This window comes from Mus pahari, chromosome 2, assembly GCF_900095145.1.
Source record: "Mus pahari chromosome 2, PAHARI_EIJ_v1.1, whole genome shotgun sequence".
Lineage (NCBI taxonomy): Eukaryota > Metazoa > Chordata > Mammalia > Rodentia > Muridae > Mus > Mus pahari.
Genome location: NC_034591.1, coordinates 140,840,794 through 140,857,219, shown reverse-complemented (window position 1 = coordinate 140,857,219; position 16,426 = coordinate 140,840,794). Strand labels below are relative to the sequence as shown.

The 16,426-nt window shown below is 45.4% G+C and overlaps 1 protein-coding gene and 1 pseudogene across 6 annotated transcripts in view; both read right to left on the bottom strand.

Annotated features, from left to right (window-relative positions):
* The window catches only part of Ano2 (anoctamin 2), a 339,560-nt gene that overhangs the window by 279,835 nt on the left and 43,299 nt on the right, over positions 1 to 16,426 (bottom strand). The gene's annotated exons all lie outside the window — the stretch shown is intronic.
* On the bottom strand, positions 9,392 to 9,807 carry LOC115063363 (annotated as a pseudogene).

Here is a 16,426-nt window from a genome sequence, read left to right as displayed (position 1 = left end):
GGGGGGAGAGAAGGAGGGAGAGAGGGAGAAACAAACCAGGGCACAGGAAAGTTTAAAATGTGTCCCAGGTAACCTGAGTAGTGCGAGCAGTTATGGGAACCATGGACCGAAAACCCAGCTTCATATCACACAGCACAGGCAGCTAACAGGTGACAGCGGGAAGGGCATCTCTGCTCTCCACAGGTAAGGTACAGCCCAACGCTAGTAACAATCAACACGGGGTGGCTCCAGCCCCGCCACAAGGACCCTGCAAAGTTCATGAGAGGACAGGGTGAGATTCTGAACGTCTATGCAGAGTGCAGGGGCGGCTCTGCTTCAGAGGTGTGATCCTCTCCAGGAACTTGACTGGTCTCACACACAGGCTGCCATGGAAGCCTAGGCTGCAGCCTGCCCTTTACCCCTTCCCTAGTGCTTCTTCCTGCACCCCGAAGAGGCCCTGAGGAAGAGCAAATGGCCTTCCACCCTGGCTTCCTCCCATCCTCACTTCCTTCCTTCCTTCCTCCCTCCCTTCCTTTCTGCCTCCCTCCCTTCTTTCCTTCCACTCTTCCTTCCTCCCTCCCTCCCTCTCTTCTTTCCTCCCTCCCTTCCTTCCTCTCTCACTTCCTTCCTCCCACCCTCCCTCCCTCCCTTCCTTTTCTTTCTTTTTTGAATATTTTTTATACAATATATTCTGATCGTATTCTCTCCGTCCTCACTTCCTCCAAGATCCTCTCCATATCACACCCATCCAACCCCAAGCCTTATTTTTCCTTGTCCCTAGAAAATGAACTGGTCAATTTAGAAGAGGAGGAGGAAGAGGAGGAGGGAGACAGCAACAAAGCAAAGAGAGAAAAAAGAAATACACACAAGAAAAAGCAAAGAAAACACGTATATACCCAGAGATACACACTTGCATGCACACATACAAAAACCATAAAAAAAACCAGAAAATCAGAAACCATAATAGATAAGCAAAAGACAAGGTAACAAATGCTCAAACAAGGCATTATGAGACAAAACATCTCCAAAACACCACTGAGTTTGTTTTGTGTTGGCCATCTATCCTCCCTTCTATGTAGCTTGCCTGTCTGGTGAGGCTCCCTCAGAGAAAACCATGGCTTCCGGGTTAGGGATGGGGGCTTTTGGAAAGCCACACTCTCTACACCTTCCAGAGGTGCAAAGCCCATGATGGTACCTCAGCCACCAGGAAAACAAGGAATGTGGTGCCCAGGCAAAGGTGCCCGCCTGCTGTGGTCTGTACAGTATGCAGCGGAGGGAAACCACGGTCAGAAGGTTCTTCTCCCCAGCACATGCCCCACTGCAGCATGCTGGGCCTTCAGATGGTTCCAGATCACGTGGTTAAAAAAATAAAGCACACAAAATCGAAAGAAAACCAGCAGACAGATCCACAAACCCATTCTTCCACTGCGCAGTGAGGAGGGATGAACCCAGACCCGGGCAGGTTTGCTACTAAGAGTGCCCAGGGGACCCTAAGGCACACACATTACTTCCCATTTGCCAGCCAGCAATCTGCTCCCGATTTGCTCCAGGCTGACCCTACCAGGAAGCACCACATTCTTTCGCTCCTATTTCATCTCCCTCTGGTCCAGCCTGCCCTGGCCTTGTGTCAGATTAATATTCCTATTCCATGGAAGCCAGACAACATTCCCTTCAGTGCAGCGGCTGACCTCTCCAGTAGCCCCCAGCTGCCTGGAAGCTGACAGGGCGGGTGGCAGCCACCACCCCTTTCCCCACCCTAGGGTCCCGAAGTGTAAACACTCAGGGTGGCCTGACTCATACAGAAAGTCATTAGGGAAGGAGGGAGGTTTTACAAGGTGTCACAGATTTCACTAGCTCACAGGACCAGAGCGGGTGTCCAGCATTTGCAGGAGAACAACTGCCTTTCCACCATAGTAAAGACATGGCCCAGGTTATATCTGATGCTCCCAGCTTCCTCACTGATGATCAAGCTGGGCAAAGAGAAGCGTCTGTAAGAACTCAACCCGATGATGCTAGGAGCCAATACTTAGTGAGCAGCTTACCGTATGTTAGACACAGCACTAGGAACGTTTAATGCTTTATCTTTAACGCATTTAGTTCCTCAGTGAACTCAACAAGGATACACTATCCTCGCCCCGCCCCCCCCTTTACAGAAAACATAACATAACAAAGGTTTGGTGACTTGCCCAGAGTGTCACACCAAACTCAGAGTCTAAACCTGGAAATGCTGAGCAGCACATGCCACCATGCCCTGAGTTTACAGATGGCCCCTTAACACTGTGCCATCTTTCTGGCCCATGACGGGGACGATTTTGAGGAATGAACATGGCTAAAGACAAGACCATGAAGGTAGCATATTCATGTATCTAACTGGACTGCATCACCCAACGACATCCCTACCTACTTGAGAAGTCGAACATTGGTCTACCCAGGCCAGCCCTGGTCAAAGCCAAAGTCAACCCCCGCCTGCTCTAGGAGATGAAGTCATGAGCAAACTGTCCCAGGGGAATCAAAAATGAGTCAAAAAGAGGCTAACATAGTTTTTGGTGCCGGCATAGCTGGAAAAGAGGCTCTGGACAGCCTCTTTTGGGCCCTGCCCAGCATGCGTGACTCTCCCTACCACGTTTAGAAGCACAGAAGGAAAGCAGACCTGCAAACATATACGTGACCGCTCATGTGCAGAGCAGTGTTATCACAACCAAAACATGGAGGCAATGCGAGTGTCCATGGTGGATGAGTAGATGAACAAAGTGTGCTGCCCACATTTTCATGTGTATATTTATTCAGTCTCAGAAATGAAGGAAATCCTGCCACAGGCAACAATGGCAATCCACCTGGAGGGCATTATGCTAAGTGAGAGAACTAGTCATGGAAGGATAAACCCTTGAAGAGCTGCTCACATGACAGTTATATTCACAGAAGCAAAGGGTACAGTCATGTGACCAGGGGTTGAGGGGTGGGGCCACAGGAAGTGATGCTCTGTGTGAAGCTTAAGTTCTATTGGCTGAGTTGGAGTTAGTGGTCCATGTACATCATGTACATCATGCCCATAGTTAAGGCAGCATCACACATTGGCATGTAAGAGCAGTGAGTCTAACATTGAGTGACCTCACACCAAGGCAACATGTTAAAGGAGGGGTCCGACGTGTCTACACCACTGATATCCTTATGTCCCCAGTCATCAAGTCACACACATTAAAGTTCTCCTTTTCTCTGCAGACCAATACACTCCAAATAAAGTTGTTTTTCCAAAAGGAAATTTCAGCAGAAGAGAGAGCTGTTTGAAGACAGAAACAGAGCCAACTATTGGGGAAGGTGGGGGCTGTGGTAGAACAGGTGATGAAGAAGAGAAGGCTACAGTGACATACATGTATGACAATGCCATCACGAAACCCACCCATCACTTTATGTGCACATTAGAAATAAATGGAAAAGTAAGATAAAATTCAGACACATAATATAATACAGACGATCTTCGGAGACATACGACATTGTGCTAGGTGATATAAAAGGGTATGAAAGAAAGACCAAATCCTGATCGGTTCCACCTCTGAGAGGCTCCCAGAGACGTGAAATGCATGACGACAGCAAAGGAAGAGCGGCCCCCAGGGAAGGACAGGGTAAGTACTGAATGGAGACAGTGTTTTAGAAGGAAGGGCGGTGTCCTACCGCTGTGGGCATGCACTGGTGGCCATCAGCTATACACTACAAATACACTCAACACACACTCAACACAATACACTCAGTGCCATGCAAATTTAACCACAGGTCTCTCTTCACATCTCACAATACTTCAATTTTTCGAGACAAGGTCTTGCTATGTCACCCGTGAGCGCCGCGGATGCAGCCTGTGCCACCACGCCTGGCTTAGCCATGGCTGCAAGAGATGTTTATAATAAACCCTGTGTGTGTGCTGAGAACTTATGCCTGTGCCTTCTTTTTAAAAAGAAAAAGGAAAAAAGAACAGTCAGAAAAGCAGAAATTGATAAAAATCCACAATTCATAGACTGGCCTGAAACCCCAGTAAATGGGATGACAGATTTGCTGTAACACAGATGAGTGAAAGTTAAATCTTCAAGCGATAAATTATTTAAACAAGTAACCCTGCCCGACCTGGCAGCACCCTCAGTAAAAATGTATGATTAGCGATCACTCACAAAGAAGCCTGAGACCAGCCTGAGGAGCCACGCTTCTTCCACAGAGAGCCTGTGCCCAGAGCTGCCCGCTTCCCTGACCCCAAGGCATGCCTAGCCAACAACAGAAACCTTGCAATGATTGCAATTTTACGAGGAAGCCAGAGAAGTCACGTTCACAGAGAGCAGATACCTGAACCTATGATGAGTCCAATGAATAATGTTCACATTGCCGTCCTCCGAACATGTGTCACAGGCAAAGCCAAGTCGTCTGTTGGAGAGTGTCGTGTGGTATGTGTTCAGACTGTCCGTCAGTCCCCCCTCCTTAGGTAATCTCTCTCCCCTGTACCTCTCCCTCCCTGCTTCTCAATTTCTTAAACTGCTTCAACTCTGTGGGGAGACAAATTTGAAATCTGCTCTCAGATTTTGACCATGCTGTGAGTAAACTCATCACTTCAGGCACTCGCGTGCTTCCTGGGAGAATAGACATTAACCTGGTTTAGTGACATAAACAATCACATTCTAGAAAGAGATTTGCTCAAACGTGGTCATGGGAGGGAGTGTCCAGGAGAGGAGTCAAGACGGCTAGACAAGACTGGAACTCAAACTGTAAGTCAACAATTAACCCAGAAACAACAGCCTGGTTTCCAGGTAGAGAGGATATGAAACCTTAGAAGTCACAGTGTTTGGCTGAGAAGTAAACACTGTCTCAGAGCAAGTTACTAACCTCTGTGTCTGTCTGTCTGTCTGTCTGTCTGTCTCTCTCTCTCTCTCTCTCTCTCTCTCTCTCTCTCCCTCTTTATTACATCCTGCCATTTCCCCTCAGTCCACTCCTTCCAGTGACCCCCCTCCATTCCTTCTCCCCAGATTCACTCCCCCTCTGTTTTCCTTTTAAAAAAACAAACTACAGACTTCCTGGGGTTATCTGCCCAACACAGAACAACAAGGAGCAATGGGGCCTCATCAAGGCTAAGCAAGCCAAGCAACCTCATAGAAGGAAGGGGGTCTCAAGCACAGGAAAAAGCATCAGAGACAACCCCCACTACCCCTGCTGGGAGTCCCACAAGAACACCAAGCTACAAAACCATAAGGTATATGCAGAGGACCCAGGTCAGACCCATGCAGGGTCCCTGTTTGTCACTTCAGTCTCTGTGAGTCCCGGTGAGCCCTGCATAGTTGATTCTGTGAGTCCTGTTCTGGTGTCCTCAACTGCTCCAGCTCCTACAATCCTTCCTCCTCTCCTCTGTGGGGTTCTCCTGGCTCTGCCTAGTGTTTGGCTAGATGAGGCTTCTGTGACACCAATTTAATTCTTTGTGCAGTTTGTTTTAATGAAGCATCCAACTGAGGCTCTTGACCTCCTCCTGGTGGTTGGGAGGACTCATGACAGCTATACAAATAGTGTAGGCCCTTTAGGCTAAAAATTCAGAAAGCAAAGACAACGTGTCTATGGGCAAGCAAGGGCAGGTGTACAAGTGGAAAAAATGGGCTCATCGGGGATTCTGTAGTTTGTGACCCCTGGGTTTAAAATTCCACACTTTTTCTTTCCTACCCAGACTCGCATCTTGGGACTAGCAGTCATACCCAGAAGTGATAATTCCCACCAGCTTTACGTCCTTGACAGCATGGAAAGTTTCCCCTAGGGGCCTAGGGAAGGCAATGGCCTCCTGTGGCACAGAGCTCATTCCTCCACTGTGACTGCCACTAAGAGATGCCGGTAGTCTAGGGCGCTCATCCGATCATGCTCTGCCTTCTGTTATTTTCATCGTTGTCAGGGCGAACAGAGCAACGGGGTTCCTCTTTTGCCCAACAGCTTTTGCTTATTCATCAAAATTAATCCTACGAAGACTCCCAAAGCACACGGCAGGTTAGGACTACCTCCGTGTGATGCAGTACATGAGAAGAGTCAGGGTAACAGAAAAAGAAAGACTAGTCTAAAGGATGAGAGGTCAGAAGTGCATCAGAAACCACAAGGAGAGTGACCGCCCAGTCTTGATGTAGGGAGAAAGACAATGGTGGCCCGGCAAAGGAAGAGCAGCACAAGGCTCCGTCCGTCACTGCTCCCTGGTTGAGGAGGAAAATCAATCCCCCCAAAAGCCAAATCAGCAGGCGCTGGTGAGGAGAGACTGGAAATCTCGCCCAGAGGGAAAGCCAACAGACTCAAGTCCAGCCAGAGGCGTTGGTGAGACAGGGACTCCACCATGTGAGCAGTCAGCCACAGAGCGGAGGTCAGCATTGCTTCGTTCCAAGTCTCAGAAGACTGACCAGACACGGTCTTGAAAGAGAACATACTGTCCAAGGCTAAGCTAACCTGGAAGCCCAGTAACAACCACAACCCACACGGCACCTGGGTCAATTTCCACGGTGCAGCGGCAGGAAATAGTGGCGGGAGGCAGCTGTGGAGAGGGAGAGGCCAAAGGTGGACACACTAAGAGGCTGAGGTAGAAGGTTTGCTTGGAGTCTAATAGACCATCATCTAAGGGCGGGCAGGGAGTGGCCAAACCTCAAAAGCCACTTGTCTGCTGTGTGGTGCTCTGCTAGAGAGACTGGGAATTCTGGAGAGTTCTGGCAGAGTCTAACATCTCCAGCTGTGTCCACCAGGCAGAGTGTTTACTGCTACGTGGATTTGAAAACAGACGCTGGTCCACCTGTGCACACCCAAGGGCTGTGTTCACTTTCCAATTCACAAAACACTTGGGAAAGACCGCTTGGCTAGAACATTAGGCATCCTAGTATATATACACAAACTGGCAAGTCCCAGAGATGTGGAAGAACTTGCCCAGCCCACAGAATACAAGGTCAGATGCAACCAGCAGAATCCTCTGGTACAAAAAAAAAAAAGGGAAGTTTCTATGAGAACGCGTCTCTGGTGGACACGTCACCCTTGACCCATCCAGGTTAAGTACCAGCCTAACATGTAGGCATGTCGAGACAGTCCACTACCAACCGATCCAACCCAAACCAACAGGCCCCATGCTTAGAAGAGCCAGCAAAGACAAGCTAATGATTCATCAGTTCTATGTCCCTTGGTTTCTTCTGTTCAGTAGACTTTCAGTGGCCGTTTGACTTCATTTTATTTTTTATCAAACTTTATTATTTTTATTCCTCCTTTTAAAGTTGTCTAATTTTATTTATGCATTTTGAACCACTGTTGTTTTACATTTCTTTCTTTTTTTTCTCTCTCCTTTTATAATGTTATTCCCCATTTCCCTTTTCTTTTCTCATATTTGACCTGGCTTGGCATTTCCTTTTCCTGTTCCTTGCCTTCTTCTTTAGCTCATTCTATAGTTGAGAGAGAGAGAGGGAGAGAGATTGTTTCTCTTCGTAGCTCCAGCTGTCCCAGAACTCACTCTGTAGATCAGGCTGGCCTCAAACTCAGAGATCCCAGTGCCTCTGCCTCCTGAGTGCTGAGGTTAACCCCAGCACCACGATATTTTAAGTTTTACCCTAAATACCTTTTAATCTTTATAACATGCTCTCTGTGACTTCGCCGTTTTCTGTTCCATGGTCTTTGCTGGTACATTGGTTAGATCAGGTTGATTTCCCGCACTTTCCACATCTTTTCCAGGTTCCAGCTGTCACTTTTACAGCATAGTCTCTCTTCTTTTGAGATTAGTGGAGACTGACTCCCCAAGAATGTCCTGCTCGGTCAAACCAGCAGATCATGACACAGAAGTGGGAGGTGTGAGAAACCAAGGCAGTGCAGGGCTTCTACAGACCACAACTCCTCAGCTACTAAACCTAAATATCGACATGGTTGGAATGCTATACAGAGAACTCAAAAATTCATAAAAATGATAGATGAAGTCAAGAGAAGACAAACAAGAAGATGAATGAAGTGAAGAAATGAATTCAGAGTGTGGATGAGAGATACAGCCATGTCAAAAGAGGTAATAGCACACAAGAGAAACACGGCAAGGAGATTAGTATTTGGGGGTGGGGATCAAAGCAGAAATTTTATAAGTGAAAAACAATCTCATTTTAAAACAACAGAATTCATCATTAATAGATTAAATCAAATAAAATAAAGACTTGGGGATGCAAGATAAGGTGGAGGTCATAGCACACTCAAGAATAAAAATTAAAATATAAATAAATAATATAAATAAAAACAAGTGAGATGTAGGCTATGACTCAGCTAGTGAAGTGCTTATCTAGCAAATATGAAGTCCTGGGTTTAAGCCTCTGCAGAAATCTGGGTATAATGACCTTATCCGCAACCCCAGCACTTAGGAAGACAAAGAAGGCAGAGAAGGACCTGTTGGCCACTCTCAGCTATGAATTAAAGATCGACTGAGCTCTATAAGACTCTACCTTAAAACTATTTTTTAATTGAAAATCATAACCACAAGTTCTAAGAACTAGGATTAAAAGAGTAATGAAGTAAAAACTAAAACCACAGGAAATTGATTCAATAAAATGATAGATTTTTTTTTTAAGCCCAAGTTTGGAGGCTGGAGTGGATATCCAGACACAAGAGACCTTTAAGAACCCCACATAGACATGACCAGAGAAGCGCCTCGATATAAAACATCACACTCAGATGCCCAAAGTTAAAATCTAGAGTTCAGGGAGGACCAGAGCAAAACAAAGCCTGAGCATTCAGCAGAACAACAGCTCCCATAAAACTCTCAGCAGCTGTGACTGTCTGCACAAGATCAAGTCAGTTAACATTCCAGCCTCCATGGGCCAGGGCTCACGAGCCTATGCCTCTCTGTGGAGCTTCGGCAACGGATGGCTTCTGAGGTAGGGACAGTCCATTTTCTTTAAGAGTGTGACTCCAGGTGGGTCGACCACACTCCCAGAGGGAGGCCATATCCAGAGACAGCACAGGCAAAGAAATTATAGAGTTCGAAGCCAAAAGGAATGAAGTGGATGTTACATGAGCAACGAAGACTGTGGAACAAAGAGTTGCTTCTTGGAAAAAGTGAACGAGGCTGACAGAGAAGACGCTAATTACCAAAGTGAGATATAAAAGAAGGACATTATAAGAGATGTCCATTAAAGCCACAGGATCAGCAAGGACTGCTTTCGGAACCCGCATTTCAAAAAGCTACAAAATCTCGAGGATAGTGAGAGAATATCTAGATGTCTATGACACAACAAGTTAGACCTAAAGTATTCAGAAAACTTAGTATAGTAATAAGTAAAGAGACTAACAGAGGAATAAAGTTTTCCCGACCAAAGAAGTCTAGGACTAGGCAGCCCCAATGCTTAATATGACCAGATATTGTTTTTATGATAAAAAAGTTTATATTTAGAATTAGCCATCTGGACTGAGTTTAGATGATGCCAATCTTGTTGGCAACATACAGAGTATCATAATCAAGAGCCAGGCAAATATACGCCTTCTTCTCTCCATCAGGCCTTATCAGGGTAGTGACTTTGGCCACATCAATGTCACAGGGTTTCTTCACAGCCTGTTCGATCTGGTGCTTATTGGCCTTGACATCCACAATGAACACAGGCGACTTGTTAGCCTCTGTTTTCTTCATGGCTGACTTGGTGGTCAGTGGGATTGATGATAGCATAGTGGTCAAGCTTGTTTCTCCTGGGCACACTCTTTTTCTAGGATATTTTGGCTGTGGACGCCTTTCATCACTGTCTCCTTAGCTTCCGAGGCCTTCGCTTTGGCTTCAGCTTTGGGCAGAGCAGGCGCTTCCTTCTTCACTTTCTTGGAGAAAAGCTGACCAAGCATCTTTAAAGTTAATGCCAATGATCCTGAGACTATTACATAAAATGGAAAGGAGGGAATGGCTACAAATTCATTATATGAAGCCATTATTTATTTGTTTTCAAAAATCAGATAAAGATACAGCCAAATAAATAAATAAATAAAAACTACTAACAGATATCTTTAACAAACAGACTCAAAACCACAGCACAGCAGATTATTTGTAAAGTTAATTCAATTAATCATTTAAAAGAGCATGTAACCATGATATATGGACAATTTAAGTATTACTTTCATTCCAAGGATGAGAAGATGTTTCAACACATTCAAATCAATAGAAAAAATACTCAGTTCAGAAATTATGATCTTCTTAATAGATGCAGAAAGGGCCTTTGGCAAAGCTCAATATCCCTTCTTTATAAAAAGCCCTGAAGAAACTAGGACTAGAAGAAGTACAACCTCATTGTATTAAATGTTATATATGACAAGTTTATATCCAATATTATATTAACTGGGGGGAAGCAGAAGGTATTTCCTCTAAAATGAGTAAGTAGGTAAAAGCATCCATTTTATCCATTTTTATTGACACAGTGCTTGAAGACTTAGCCACAGCAATAAGGGAAGAGAAAGAAATGAAAGATACAACTAGCAAAGCAGAAGTCACACTACCCCTACTTCATCTATAGCCATGACACTCTGAAGGTACCCAATGTTGTCATAGAATCCCTCTTTGCAGATGATATGATCCTGTACTTAAGGAATTCTAAAGATTACATCAGAATATTCTAAGATCTGATTAGCACTTTCAACTATGTAACGGAATGCAATATAAATATTGAAAATTCATAGCATTTCTATACACAAATAATTAACTTGTTAAGAAATCAGAGGGAAATCCATTCATAATATCTTCTTAAAACACATACACACATGCACACACACTCACACATACTTCCTAGAAATAAGCCTAACCAAGGAATTGGGGGCAGGAGGTTTTTCCTATGAAGCTTTCCAAACTCTGGGAAGATACCGAAGAAGGCACCAGAGACACCAGAGGACGGAAGCACCTTCACAGCCATGGATTGGCAGAATCAACACTGAAAATGGTGCATCACACAAAGCAATGTTCAGGCTCGGTGCAATCCCTACCAAAAATTCCAGTGAGGTTCTTCACAGAGGTAGAAAAATAGAATTCTGAAATGTATATGTAAGCCCAAAAGACTCTGAATAAGCAAAGCAATCAGAAGCCAGAAGAGCAAGGCTGGATGAATCATGGGATTTGATTTCAAAATATACCACAGGGTCATAATAACAAGCAGCATGGCACTGGCACAAAGCCAGGCGAGAAGACCCAGAAAGAAACCATACAGCTACAGCCACCTGGGACTTAGAAAGAAGACAAAGTGCAGCTCAGAGAGAAGCTCTTCAACAAATGATGCTGGGGGAAACCGGGTGGATGTGGGCTCCATCTCTCCCCCTGTGCGAAAATCAATTTAAGTTTATCAAACTCTTCAAACCTAAGAAATTGAGCCCGCCAGGCAAAATCCTTCGACACAAAGGGACGGGTGTTTTTCAGAAAGGACTCCAGGAGCTCTGAAAATAGTAGCTACAAGTGACAATCAGGACCGCATGAAATGTCAAAGCTCTTGCACGTCAAAGGAAGCATTTGGCACGGGAAGAGGCAGCCTCCAGGATGGGAGAAAAGCTTTGCCAACTATGTATCTGACAAGGGGTTAATATCTAGAATCTGTAAGAACTCAGAAAGTTAAACACCGAAGGGAAATCAGCCAGCCAGTAACTAAGCAAATGAATTGAACAGAGAGTTCTCAAAGAAAGAAATGTGTGAGTAATGAAGAAACACACACAAAACGTTCAACACCTTTATCCACAGGGGGGGGAATGCAAATGAAACAGTTCTAAGGTTCCAACTCACCCCTGTCAGAATGGCTGTCATCAAGAAGATGAGTGACAAGAAATGCCAGTGCAGAGGGGAGGCACAGGGAGCCCTTACCTCCTGAGAAGAATGCAAACGTATGTAGCCAGTACAGAATTCACTACGGAACTTCCTCAAAAGCCCAACAGTTGGACAACCATATGACCTATACCACTTCTGATTCTGCAGCCGTGTAAACCTATGCTTGGACCCCATGGCGGGACTTCTACCTGACGTCCACTGCTGTATTCACAAATAGCCAAGATGGGAAAGTAGCCTAGAGGCCCATCAACGGATGAGTGGGGGAAGACAACATGGCATAGGAACACAACAAAGCTTTTTCTTTGATTCGGCCATAAAGAGACACGTGATTACGTCATCCACAGAGAAATGGATGGAAGAGAAAGGGTTAAATCAAGATGTGGAATCTAGATAGACAAACATATACATATATGTAGAAGAAGAAAGTAGAGATGAAGCTGTGTGACAGTGTCTACAAGGAAAGCGGGGGAAGCAAGAGCGGGTGGTGCTGAAAGAGAAGGACAAGCGTGCATGCTTTCCCTCATCGCCCAGCTCTAGATTTAAATGTCTGTGTGCGGTAAAAACAAAAGGGTATCGAGTGCAGTAGGGGAAGCCATCAGGGGGAGGTGAGGGTCTATGAGAGTGTACAATGGGGTGAATGTGAGAAAAATGCAATGACTGATGTCAGGGTCCCAAAGAAACCTGGACCAAGTCTCATTCAGCACCTGCAGCTCCTCCCAGCACTTCTTGCCCAGCCCTTACCTAAGCCCTCCCCCTCCCAGGGCTGTGCCTCCCCCTTCCCCAGCCTCAGCTCCCTGCATAACGCAGCCACTTTGCTGTGACTTTAATATTTTCAACACTTATTTTCAGTGCTGGTTCTTAAAGGCTGTAACCTCCCTTGTAGAGCCCACAGTCCACCATAGGTAGTGGAAAAGGAGGGGGAGGGGAGAGGAATGGACCTGTCTAGAAAGGTCCTTAGGAGCAACTCCCATCTGTGTTGTTGGGAAATCAGCAGTTCAGTTCACAGGTTAGCAGGCGGTGGCAGCTCAATCCACTCGCAAACATTTCACAGATACACCAACAGTCCAGCTTGGTTGAGTCTGGTTAGCAACAGCGGTGACACAACTTACCAAAGACAGCCAGGCCTCAGTCAGGCCTCCACCTTGGCTCAAGTAAGTAGGAGGGACCCAGAGGGACACCAGAAGTTGTTGGCGGTGCCTTTCTCAGTGAAGCAAAGATCAACGAAGATGGGAGACCCACAAGCGTTGCACAGCTACCTGTACCAGCAAGCCAAGCTCTGTCTCTGTCACTCCACTGAGCCCTATTTATACCCTCCAAACACCACGTGTCCTCCACGTGCCCTGCCTCAGCACGTGCATCCAATCAGCCCAAATCCACAGAGTCCCAACAAATGCAGCTCAACTGCACAATGTAAGGCGGACTAATACAGCTATGGTGTTAACAAAGAATCCTTCATCACGTGTCCTTTCACGTGCTTGCTTTAGCAGAACATCCTCTCTCCTGTGTCTGCTTCAGTGAAACGTTCCCTCATGAGTCTGCCTTAGTCTCTCACCTGTGTCCACTTCAGGTAAACTTCATGTGTTTGCCCCAGCAAAACACCTTCCAGCACTTTCCATTCTTTTTCCCTTATGTTTCTGCCTCATCTCTCTCCTCTCTCTCTCTCTCTCTCCCTCCCTCCCTCCCTCCCTCCCTCCCTCTTGGCTCCTGGTTCCTCTCCCTTCTCTCTTCCTCTCTCTGCTTCTCTTTCCTCTCACAGCATGGCTACTGAGCAAGTTTGGTCTGGACCTTTCCAGAAGCCTGTAGCTATTTTCACCCTCTTCTCTACAATACACCTTCTCCTCAGCTACACCTTAGAGCTGCCATGTCCTCATTTTTCATACAGTTAACATGTAGGTAAATGTCGTAGTGAAATCCATTACTTTGAATGCTAACTTTAAAATAATAATAATAAATTAAGATTCAAATATTAGTTGCTCTTAGTATTATGGTCATAACCTGAGATTAAACACTCAAGAGTTACTCAAGAGATAGCCCTTTATGTTTTTCATTCAACTATTGTTCTTAAAGCACATTCCTATGGGTAAAAGCCTTGACCATGGTTCTTGCTGGCCATGTCATCTAAGATGCACTCCACAGTATGTTTTGTCCCACAGTCTCCTCAACTGCTGAGCCTAAGCATTTCTGCCCAGGGTCTTTCATGCTCAGTTTATCAGAGAACAGGCCAGTGAGCACTCAATGTTCTTGAAAGGAAGGAAATTGACTTATATTCCACCTGGATGGAGAGTTTTCCCCTTTCTCAACAAGAGTAAGTAGATCATGGGGCTCAAGATGTGTTTCTGAGACAAGTATCAACTCTCGGGGATCTTGAAGGTTCTAGAAAGATCATGGACAAGACAGATTTCAAAGTGCCCCTGCAAGCTCAGTAGTCATGTCTCTGCTCTGCTTGTGTGCAGATCTGGCACCCACCCAAAGCACACTAATGTTCCTTAAGAACTGAACCATGTAACATTCCACTGCCTGGGTCCCACTCTAGCCAATTGGTAGCATCTGCAGGCAGGTCCAAGTGACAGAAGGCTTTGAAAATGAAACTAATATTCAAACATATCCTGTAGACTCTAGTCAAAGCCTGCAGATGGACATCCGGTGTAGTGGTGCGTGCCTCTAACCCCAGCACTTGGGAGGCAGAGGCAGGAGGATCAGTAGTTCGAGGTCAGCCTCATCTTTATATCAAGTTCAAGATACTGAGGGCTAAATGAGACCTTACATCAGAGGGGGAAATAAACTTACAGATCAAACAAAACCAGGTCAGTTTCCTGCTGACACATGTACAGGGTTTAAATAAGACCTCAAATTCATAAAATAATACTGAAAATGTCCAGGATATAATACAAAATTAACCAAACATCCAGAGAGCCAGGGAGTATCTTAAAGGGAAGGGAACCATTAGACACCAATGCTAAAATGACAAAGATGCCACCTTAAAGGACAAACTCTTAAAGTCCACAGTACGAACCATCAGCAGAGACACAAAAAATGAACCAAATGGAATTTTCACAACTTAAAACTAAAATGACTCAAAGAAATAAAATGAATAACTCCAAGATGGCTGTGACAAGCCTCGGCAAGAAAAGACATTTGCTCCAAGCCTGACACCGAAGCTCAATGCCTGGGACCCAGAGGGTGGGAGGAGAAAACCAACTCCTGCAAGCTGTGCTCTGACTTTCACACCCTCCCTTAGCACACACACACACACACACACACACACACATGCACACACGCATGTACACACANNCACACACATGTACACAGTCACATACCCATGTACTCACATTCACACACATATATACATGTCACACACACATATACTCACATACACCCATATAAACACACAAATAAGTGTAACTTTAAAACAACTTTTTAAAAAGCAACATAAAGCTTGCAGGTAGACTCATTAACATAATGGCAACCCCATGATGGGAAGGAAGGGGTTGCACACTCACAGAAATGACCTAATGTGAACTGCAAAGAACAGGATAGATGGAGAGAAGTAAACAAAGCTGCTGGCATCTGCAGGATCTCAAACACAAGTGGCTCTCAAGCTGCAGAAAAATGGGCACAGCACATAAAAATAAGTTTGAAAATTAAATAACTATAATTTTTCAAATTTTATGACATACATAACCCTACATACCTGTGGCTCTCAACCTTCCTAATACTGCAAGCTCCTCACGTGGTAGTGACCACTCCAAACCATAAATTGTTTCATTGCTACTTCGTAACTGTAATTTTGCTGCTGTTATAAATTGTGAACATCTGATATATGGTCCCCAAAGGGGTCGTGACCCACAGGTTGAGAACCACTGCTCTAGTATGTCACCAAACCTCCCACACTTTAAGCCTGGAGAACTTTATTCTCAGACACATTAAGATGAAACTATTGAAAACCGAAGACAAAGGGGGGAAAGCTTGAAAATAGCTAAAAATAAAGAATAATCTCTCAAAAGGAAATGGTCGTTTGAATGGCTCCGTGTTTCTTACTGGAGGCCACAGAGGCCGTGGGGTGTGGAGCAGGTGAAATTGCTAAAAGAAACTTGTCAGAGTGCCAAGATAAATACCCAGCACTGAACAGGACTTCTCTATCACTCCCTCAGAGGTCCAGAGAGCATCACAGAAGAGAGGCCATAAAGAATGGAAGAGCCAAAGGATGGGGAGAGCTCTGGGAAAGGCCACGCCCTGGACAGGACACTCTGTGCACTCCTGAACTCACCAATGCTTTCCTGCACACGATTGTGTGCTCTGACGTTCCATCCTGGATGCAGGAGGGACATGTGGCCTTGTGCCTCCTGAGACAATAAGACAGTTAATAGTAGCCAGAGAGTATCACTTCCTCCAGTCATGTTCCAGTAGATGGTCCCCCACCCACCCACGCTCATGCAAGGCCAACCTAATGAAAATCAGGGGCCACAAGGGAAATAAAATAAGGAAGACATAGATGTAGGAAGGGAACTAGCTGGGAAGATGCTGGGCCGTGAGATTGGAAGGAGGGTGAGAGTGGGAAATGGGGTGGACTCGATGGCAAAACATTAGACACTGTCAAAAAAGAAGAAGAAGAAGAAGAAGAAGAAGAAGAAGAAGAAGAAGAAGAAGAAGAAGAAGAAGAAGGAGGAG